Source organism: Perognathus longimembris, unplaced genomic scaffold, assembly GCF_023159225.1.
Source record: "Perognathus longimembris pacificus isolate PPM17 unplaced genomic scaffold, ASM2315922v1 HiC_scaffold_5663, whole genome shotgun sequence".
NCBI classification, from domain to species: Eukaryota; Metazoa; Chordata; class Mammalia; order Rodentia; family Heteromyidae; genus Perognathus; species Perognathus longimembris.
Window position 1 is genome coordinate 1 of NW_025961115.1, and position 8,976 is coordinate 8,976.

The following is an 8,976-nucleotide window of genomic DNA, read 5'->3' on the forward strand; positions in this document are numbered from 1 at the left end:
GTGGAGCTGTGGCTCAAGGAATGAAGCCTGTTAGGACTGTATTAAAAAAAAAAAAGTAACAAAACATCCCAGCAATCCAATTGTGGCTCTACTTGAACACTTTCTTTGAATTAAGCATCACAACAAAAGCAAAACAAAAATCACCAGCTCTAACAGTAATGGGGTACAGATTTCAAGCCCTAGCAAAAGAATAAAAACAAAACAGTGGTTGACCTGGTGCTCAAGTTTTAGAGTCTGCTAATTTCAAATTGAAAAACAAGGCAAAAAAAACCCCAAAAAACCAGAGAGTAAGTGGCTATGTTCTAACATCAGGCCACAGGAACTGACCTAAAGAAGGAGAAGAAGAGAAAAAAAAAGAACAATAAAATAGATTAAAAGGAAGATGATAAAAGAGAGAGACATTTAAAGATTTTTAAATTATGGCTCAAACCTGTAATCCTACCTACTCAAGTTGCTGAAATGTGAGGATTGCGGTTCGAAGCCAGCCTGGGCAGGAAACTCCATGAGACATTTTTTAGTGAGTGCCTGGGGTGGGCTTGAAATTAGGGTGTTTGGTGCATGAGTAAAGCTCTACTACTTTCTGTCTTGTTGGTGGTTAGAGATAAGAGTCTCATGGACTTTCCTGCACAGGCTGGCTTTGAACCACAATCCTCAGATTTCAAGCCTGTCCCTAGTGCCTGAGGCTTTCCATGGAACTCTTATCTCCTTTTAACCACCAAAAAAAAAAAAAAAAAACCCAGACAGAAGTTGAGCTATGACTCAATTAGTAGAGCCTGTTAATCTTGTGGGGGGAAGGAAGAAACTGAAACAAAGTAGCCATGGCCTGACTTCAAGCCCCAGAGCTTCCACAAAAGAGAGAGAGAGAGAAAGACACAAAGACGAAAGAAAGAAAGAGAGAAAGAAAGAAAGAGAGAAAGGAAGAAAGGAAGAAAGAAAAAGAAAGAAAGAAAGAAAGGAACGAAGGAAGGAAGGAAGAGAGAAAGGAAAAAGGGGGAACAAGGTAAAATCACCAAAGCCCCAGAAGCAATAGTAGAGGGCATCTATGGAAAACATGTGTCTTTTCTATCCAACTAATTGGATTCCTTTCTATTAATCTTGTGGGAATTGTTAAGTTTATTTTCTAAAAAGTTTGGCTAGGTAGCTTGGCCCTTGGTTACATTTTGGTTACATCTCTTTAAATATGCACATTAAAGAAGACATCCTGTTTGAATCTCCTTGAGTTTTTGTGGCCTACTGTTAATTGAGGCATAGCATCCTTTACAGATGGAGCTGAGCTCAACCAATCTGAGCAGAGGGGCAGGCCCTGCTGTGTTAGGCCCACTGTGTTAGGTTCAGTTGCCAGATTAGGAGCTGATGGTGCATCCTTCTGTAGATTTGGAACTGATGGTGCATCCTTCTGTAGAAGTGGAGTCCCTTTTGAGTGCTTTATTCCTAGGCTACACTCCAAACACGCTGAGCTACTTCTAACAAAGGCTAACACTTTTTATGTTTATTCTATCTGAAAACATTTGAGTGAAAATGATGAAACTGTTGGCTGGGAATGTAGCTTAGTGGTAGAGTGCTTGCCTAGCATGCATAAAGCCCTGGGTTCGATTCCTCAGTACCACACACACAGAATAGGCTAGAAGTAGCGCTATGGCTCAAGTGGCAGAGTACTCCTACTAGCCTTGAGCAAAAGCAGCTCAGGGACAGTGCCCAGTCCCTGAGTTCAAGACCCAGGACTGGCAAACAACAACAAAAAGATAAAACACTTAACATGAAATAAGAACAAGACTTTTTTTTCAAGTGAAAAGGCCTCTTAATGTGATCCTGACCTCATATCTACAATTTTCTTTGCACTAATTAGAAGAGGATTGTATGACAAGATTCCTAATGCTCTTACCATAGTAAATGTACAACCGTTCTTATTCTTATATACTATGTTAATGAAAACATTTAAAATATGGTAGTAACATTCGTATCTCAAGCTAAGAAAGGTCATCTTACCTCTCCCTGTCGAATTGCTGATTCTTCTTTAGGAAGAACTAGAACACAATACAGGCATGCTCTGTTGTGTTCAAAGTCTAAAAATGACCCCTCCCTCTGTATCCATACCAATTTGCTGAAATTAATTATTGCAATTTATGGAATCTAAATTATGTGGAAGCCTTTATTAGAAAAGGCTATTTCCAGGTGCTAGTGGCCTAGACATCTGTAATCCTAGCTACTGAGGAGGCTGTTCTAAGGATCATGGTTTGAAGCCAGTCTCAGTAAGGTCTGTGAGAATCTTGTCGCCAATAAACTACCAAAAAGCCAGCAATGTAGCTGTAGTTCAATTGATAGAGCACCATCCTTGAGCAAAAGCAGCACAAGGACAGCACCCAGTCCCTGAGCAGCACAAAATAAAGTAGTTTGTCATTTTTACTTTTTGAAATATTTGGGAAAACTTCACTAGTGCAGTTTGTATTGGGAATTAATATATATTATTAATTAAGAAATGATTAAAGACAAGGTATTGGATAGAAGATTCAAATACATGAACTGAATAATGAAATAATACTAAAATACAATTTTAACTTTCTGTTATAATTCAGAGAAACTTTTTAGAGAAGTATTTTGAGACATTAACTAATCCAATTGAAGGGACAACACTGAATGGGAAATACTGACATACCATTTCCGCAGCAAATTAAGTTTCCTATAGTGAAATTATGGCAATGAAACCAATCTGCTACAAAAAAGTCTCTGCTACTTGAGCTTTAACAAATCAACAGAGACAGTGACATTCAGTACCAGGAAAATATGTATATGATCACATCACCATAGTAACAACATGTCACAGAACTTTCAGATTGGATCACAATTCATGCTGTTGGGCCTAACAGAGTATACTCAGTATACACAAACTATACACAGTATAGTTTAGCAACGAAAGAATCTCTTTTAAGGCTGGGAATGTGGCTTAGCAGTAGAATGCTTACATGAAGTCCTGAATTCGATTCTTCAGCACCACATAAACAGAACAAGCCGGAAGTGGCGCTGTGGCTCAAGTGGTAGAGTGCTAGCCTTGAGCAAGAAGAAGCCAGGGACAGTGCCCAAGCCCTGAGTTCAAGCCCCAGGATGGGCAAACATAAAAAAAAGTATAAGAAGAGTGAGAGGAAGGGTGAGTAGAGGAGGGATGGGTCAGAATATTGAAAGGGGTGGCATTGAAAATATTGGTATTGTATTCATAAACTTCTTGATCAAATGGAAACTCCTTTGCCCCACTACTTAATGATACTCCTCCTAATAATAATAACCATAATGATTAAAAAATGAAGTTTTCATTGGTACATATTCCACAAGTGTTTAGAATTTTCCCTCTCCCAAAGATGTAATTTGGTTATTATATGCTATATGAACTATACTCCTGACTTCTCAGATTCTCATTGTAAATCTGGACTTGAGCCAGTAAAGATGAGGGTATAGTTATGAAAGGAAATGTGAGGGGATCCTAGAACCTGTTCTTCTCCAACAGATTAAAGGAAACATGAAGGGACAATCTGGATCATTGGCAGCTGCCTGAAGCTATAGGGGCTTCTGGGGCTATTTTATTTCTGTCGTGGTCATGCAGACTAAAGTTTTGTCCAGGAAAACAGATTAAGGCTGGTGCTTAAAGAAGGATCCGGTTGAGCTGACCAAATGCTATTGTTTCAGTCTTATTCTACAAAGCAAATTCTTGATTTCAGAGTCTTTTTGATTGCTCAATATAGAAATCAGACCAGGTTTCTAGTTTGTGGAATCCACAATATTAAAATCCCAGTGAGGCTGGGGATATGGCCTAGTGGCAAGAGTGAGTCAAAAGAATCTATTCAATTACTTGAGGGTATAAAGGACAGGAAATGAAGTGATGGGTTTTTCTGGACTTAAGAGGGCAAAGTCTTTCCTGGCACTAAAATGCCTCATCCCAATAAAAGGGTGAGACTCTCTAGTATGTCACGAAGACATGAGTTGGTCCTGGGGCTTGAACTCTGTATCTATGTGTCTGATAATTCAGATTTAAATCAAAACCTGTACTGTCCTATGGCCAGCTGCCGTGTGTCAGCGGCTGATGGTGAGCATTCTACAAGGGCCTGTCACCGTAGGGATGTGGGGATGCCTTCCAACCCAACTGTCAGTCTGCTTTGAGCTTCCTAGCGGAGGCAGAGTTGAGGTGCTCTCAGAGGGATACCTACACTACTGCGAGATGGGAAACCTGAACTGTTGCTGCAGAAGTATGTCCATGTTGACTTTCTCAATGCTGCCCTTTGAATGGTCTCGTTCCAATTTACTTACCACATAGTCTTAGTGTGTTTTCATCCTCCCCAATACCAATTTCTCTATTGATTTTTTTTCTTTGGCCAGTCCTGGGGCTTGAACTCAGGGCTTGAGCACTGACCCTGGCTTTTTGCTCAAGACTAGCACTCTACCACTTGAGTCACAGTGCCATTTCCAGCTTTTTCTGTGTATGTGGTACTGAGGAATTGAACCCAGGACTTCATGCATGCTAGGCAAGCACTCTACCGTTAAGCCACATTCCCAGTCCTCTCTAATGATTTTTTTTTTCTTGCCAGTCCTGGGCCTTGGACTCAGGGCCTGAGCACTGTCCCTGGCTTCTTCCCGTTCAAGGCTAGCACTCTGCCACTTGAGCCACAGCGCCGCTTCTGGCCCTTTTCTGTATATGTGGTGCTGGGGCATCGAACCTAGGGCCTCGTGTATCCGAGGCAGGCACTCTTGCCTCTAGGCTATATCCCCAGCCCCCTCTCTAATGATTTTTAAGTATATTTTTTATATTTATAATATCGCTCAATTTTTATGTTGATTCCTCTTTGATGGCAGCTGTTCTAAAATGATGTACATTTAGAAAAATGAACATTTTCTAATATCGATATTGCAGATTTTCTTTTGGAGAATAAACACAAAGGTGCACAACCATACTGCTTTCATCAACTCAAGAGAAGGTTGGCAATAAATGTAGAAATAGATAATCCACGAGAGGAGAATCACTGGCCAAACTCTTCTGAATGCCAAGGTCAAAACCCAAATCAAGCAAGGTTTAGTGAATCAAGACTGTCACATTAACCACATGGGAAGTAGATTTGGGAGATTGTGTTTCAAGACCGGCTCACACCCTAGAGTCTGTCTGGAAACTGCTTCAATCCAGAGGGACATGCTGTGTTCTCAGTAACAGAAGCAAGGACAAACAGGAGTATCTAGGCCAGCTCATGTACAAGAGAGGCCCTCTCTCAAAAATAACCAAGCCTGGTAGATAACCTGATTCACAAACCAATGCCACTGACTTTAAAATCCCTAAGCCTCAGCAGTTACTTTTCACAATTCTTTTTCATTTTAATTTATTTATTATTATTTTTTTGCCAGTCCTGGGGCTTGAACTCAGGACCTGAGCACTGTCCCTGGCTTCTTTTTGCTCAAGGCTAGCACTCTGTCACTTGAGCCACAGCACCACTTCTGGCCATTTTCTATGTATGTGGTGCTGGGGAATCAGACCCAGGGCTTCATGTATAGGAGGCAAGCGCTCTTGCCACTAGGCCATATTCCCAGCCCTTTATTTTAATTTTTTATTTTTGTCAGTCACAGGCTTGAACTCTGAGCCTGGGTACTGTTCCTGAGCTCTTCAGCTCAAGTCTAGTGATCTACCTCTTGAACCACAGAACCACTTCTGGTTTCCTTGAGGTTCCTTTGAGATAGTCTCTCAGACTTTGCTGTCCGGGCTGGCTTGGAACCCTGATGCTCAGATCTCAAGCTACTGAGTAGCTGGGATTACAGGTGTGATCCTCCAGGGCCCAGCGCAACATCTACTCTTGTTTTTTTGGTTTTTTTTTTTTGGCCAGTCCTGGGCCTTGGACTCAGAGCCTGAGCACCGTCCCTGGCTTCTTCCCACTCATGGCTAGCACTCTGCCACCTGAGCCACAGCACCCCTTCTGGCCGTTTTCCATACATGTGGTGCTGGGGAATCTAACCGAGAGCTTCATGTGTAGGAGGCAAGCACTCTTGCCACTAGGCCATATTCCCAGCCCGCAACATCTACTCTTAATGGCACATCTGAACACATTTTCATTGTGTAGATTATATATTTCACTTTTTAGAAAACAATTTCATATTCCCAGTATGGTAATCCATGTATCTGATAAATTCAATTTTGAATCAAAACCTGTACTGTCCTATGGCCATGTGTCAGAGGCTGATGGTGAGCATTCTACGAAGGCCTGTCACCCTGGGGATGTGGGGATGCCTTCCAACCTGTCACTCCACATTGAGCATCCTAGCAGAGGCAGTTGAGGTGCTCTCAGAGTGATACCTACACTGCTGCGAGATGGGAAACTTGAACTGTTGCTGCAAAAGTATGTACATGCTGACTTTCTCAATGCTGCCCTTTGAATAGTCTAGTTCCAATTTATTTACCACATTGTCCTAGTGTGTTTTCATCCTCCCCAATACCAATTTCTCTAATGATTTTTTTTCTTTGGCCAGTCCTGGGGCTTGAACTCAGGGCCTGAGCACTGTCCCTGGCTTCTTTTTGCTCAATGCTAGCACTCTGCCACTTGAGCCACAGCACCACTTCTGGCTGTTTTCTATTTGCGTGGTGCTTAGGAATCGAGCCCAGGGCTCCATGTATATGAGGCGAGTACGAGCAGGACTGTGGTAAAGAAAAAAACAAAACTTCTGGCCATCTCCATTTTTTCCCTCAAAGCAGCTAGGTCATTTTGGTGTATGGTTGGTTGTAAATGGAAAGCTTGTCAATATATTTTTGAGGGGTCATTTCACTATAAAATCCACATCCACAGGCAATACCAATGTAAAGTTTTACAAAGTAATCTGTTACCAATGCATTCTTTGTTTGTTTGTTTGGTTGGTTTTTGGTCGGTCACAGGGCTTGAACTCAGGGCCTAATCACTGTTCCTGAGCTCTTCAGCTCAAGACTAGCACTCTACCACTGGAGTCACAGCACCACTTCTGGCTTTTCCTGTGTATGTGGTGCTGAGGAATTGAATCCAGGGCTTCATGCATGCTAGGCAAGCACTCTACCATGGAGCCACATTCCCAGCACACACTGACACGTGTTACAGTGACAAGTAACACAAGGTTCATCTTTTTTTTTTTTGCCAGTCCTGGGGCTTGAGCTCAGGGCCTGAGCACTGTCCCTGGCTTCTTTTTGCTCAAGGATAGCACTCTACCATTTGAGCCACAGCACCACTTCTGGCCGTTTCCTATATATGTGGTGCTGGGGAATCGAACCCAGGGCTTCATGTATATGAGGCAAGCACTCTTGCCAGTAGGCCATATTCCCAACCCCACAAGGTTCATCTTGATTGCAATTTCTGTGTATAGCCCCCTAACTTCCAGTCTCTAGAACACCTGGGTTAGATGGCATTCCTATCTACCTCCTGCCAAATCCCAGGAAGACTTGTGAGTTTGGAGGCTACTTGCTTGAAGTACATGTACACCGCCCCCCCCCCCACACATTTTCCACATCAGTAACCAAATGACATGGTAGTAAATTTTGCTAATGGCATCAGTTCATTGTTTTTGTTTTTTTTATTTGCCGTTTACCCACTGAGAATGGATTAGGAGGTATAGGGAAGAGAAAGACTATTGAGGTTTAAAACAGGTCTCCTAATAACTGTTGTCTTCGATACAAAGAATTCCAAATGAGTAGACAGGTATGACAGTACCAAGCTAGTAGAAATTGGTTTCAGCTTCTGAAAGGGAAGGTGTTCATTGAAGCAGAGCATGCATTCTTTCCCTGCCCCATACCTTTTGTTTTGTCCATTGTTGGATTTGAACCCCAGGTCTGGACACTGTTGCTTAGCTCTTTTTTTTCTGCTCGAGGCTATCAATCTACCACTTTGAGTTACACAGCTCTACTTCCAGTTTTGTGGTGGTTAATTCAAGGAAATAATCTCAAGGACTTTCCTGCCCTGGCTGGCTTTGAACTAGAATCCTCAGATCTCAGCCTCCTCAATATCTAGGACTAGAGGCATGAGCCACTAGTACCCAGCTAGTGTGTTCTCACACTCGAACCCATTTTTCACCCATGAGGTTTCTTTGCTCTTCTCCTCAACCATCTTTCTATTCTTGACTCAAGTTAACCCAACTAATGATAATTGAATAATTTCAAGCAACGCTGTCATTGTACTGACCATCCACCTGTGTCTTCCTAGTAGCCTCTGAAACCATTCAGAATTCTCTTCCTCGACTCGGGACAAACGAGGATGAGCAGACAAAATCTGCAGTAAGTGTCGTGTCTTTGTGGGGAATAAAAGCATTGCTTCCTGATTTTTCTTTTTCTGTGGTAAAATTGTTTGTTTTTTGCCCGTCCTGAGCCTTGGACTCAGGGCCTGAGCAGTCCCTGGCTTCGTTTTGCTCAAGGCTAACACTCTGAAACTTTAGCCAAATAGGGAGAGTTGAATAGGTATCTTATGGAAGAGTAGGTGAATTATGGATGACATTTTCCTTACACACACACACACACACACACACACACACACACACACACACAATGGAATAGCAATGGAGAGGTATTTTCCAACTGAGATCTGATTGGAGACAGCATTCAAAATTGGCCTCCATCATTTACAATGTATGTCACTATGAACTTTAATTAGAGAAGCATTTTTCTTCCAAACAAAGAAAGTGTTATCCATGGGCTGGGAAGGTGGCTTAGTGGTAGAGAGCTTGCCTAGCAGGCATGAAGTCCTAGGTTTGATTCCTCAGCACCACATATACAGACAAGGCCGTAAGTGGTGCTGTGGCTCATGGTAGAGTGCTAGTCTTCAATAAAAGAAGCTCAGGGTCAGTGCTCAGGTCCTGAGCTCAAGCCTCTTAATACTCTCACTTTGCCTAGGTCACGGATATCTTGGGCTTCTTTGCAGCAGTTGTTTTACTGTGAAATTTTGGGTTGTCCTGCCTTGATCTCTTTCTCATCTGCTCTCTGATGTCACCAAATGCACACACCTG